The following is a 1,515-nucleotide window of genomic DNA, read 5'->3' on the forward strand; positions in this document are numbered from 1 at the left end:
TCAGGCCAGTGTTTCCCTGTTATTCCTCTCCTTGGTACATTAAAGAGGAAGAACAGTTTGAGCAAAACCAGCAGCAGCTTAATGGTGCAGAAAATGGTGTCTCTTCCCTCAGAGCAGCCAGAAGGAATTCTGTTCCCTCTGCAGTAGAAAAAAAAGCACATGAAAAATCTATTGCTGCTCCTGCCCCTGTACAGGAAGGTGACACTCGTGCTGCTTCTCTGCAGATGTCAGTGGGAGCTCCCCTTGGCTGCATCCATCCCCCCTGTGGCTGAGGGACAACTCAGGACTGAAATGCTGCTGTAGCTCTGAAACACGTGTAACCAACAGCATCAACTGCTCTGTCTGGCACCAAAGGCTCCTGCCAAGCACCACAAACTCACTCTGGTGTTGAGTAAACATCTAAAAGAATCTATTACTTTTCCCTAAATTCTCTTCCTATCCATCCTTGTTAAACACCAGTGAAGTGATGAGCACCCTGTTCCTTCCAAAGCTGTAACAAAAGGAATGATCCCTACCAAAGTTATCCAGAAACAGCCCCTGCTGTAACAACCTATTCAGATGTACCAGACTGCAGCTTTGCTTCCCCTCCCCACAGCTCCCCTCACCCATTTGCTGTCTCTGCACAGATCTTTACCTCCAACTCTCCATGGCCACACTCAGTCCCCCCACGGCCACAGTTACCTCCCCATGGAACCACCACCAGGCTTAGGACTGTCACCACCTCCCTCACTGTCAGAGCAGCTCACCTCGTTTTGGTAGGTAAACAAGCCCCTCTCCCTTCCACTTTAAGACCATTTTGCTCCAGCCAGCTAGTTCAGATCTCTCCAAAGCCTTCAGGTCATGTGAAACTAGATAAAGCAAATGTGCCAGAATATTGCCTGCACTTAAGCTTACAAGGTAAAAAAAACAAACCTCAAAGCAAGATAATCTCATTTTCTCACTCCAGTCTCTTAAAACCATTGAGATTAGAAAGGTTCTGGCTGGTAAAGCAATTAAGTGTCTCTTTAGGAAAGAACTGGTAGGTTACTAGCTCACAGCTACACTGAAATTTGATTTTTTTTACCTTAGAGAAGTCTCTAGATTTCAGGCTTTATTTTAAGCAGTAATTACTGACCTTCTCTTAATGTCTCCATCACTGAGCCTCAGAACCTTAAAGGATTTGTTGATTTACTCGAGAGCCACAACACACAATGCACCTTCAGTGTAGACAGTGTCCCTTCCAATGTGACCCTCTGCCCTCCCTGGTGCTGCACAGGCAGGGGATGTGCAGGGGGAATCATCCCCGAGGAGTATTTTATAGTGCTGTTCATTTAAAACCTCCTACAAGTTCCCCAACATGAGAAAGGGAGTGGGTGTGGGGAAGCCGAGGGAATCAGCCTTTAATTACAGCCATTTCAAACAGCACTGGATCATCACTCCCAAACCACAGCCTTTGCTGGGACTTCAGCCCAGCAGAACCACCACCCAGACACTGCAGAGCTGCTGCTGTGTCCAACACAAACCCACGAACCCAGC

Source organism: Corapipo altera, unplaced genomic scaffold (genome assembly GCF_003945725.1).
Source record: "Corapipo altera isolate COAL_440 unplaced genomic scaffold, ASM394572v1 268, whole genome shotgun sequence".
NCBI classification, from domain to species: Eukaryota; Metazoa; Chordata; class Aves; order Passeriformes; family Pipridae; genus Corapipo; species Corapipo altera.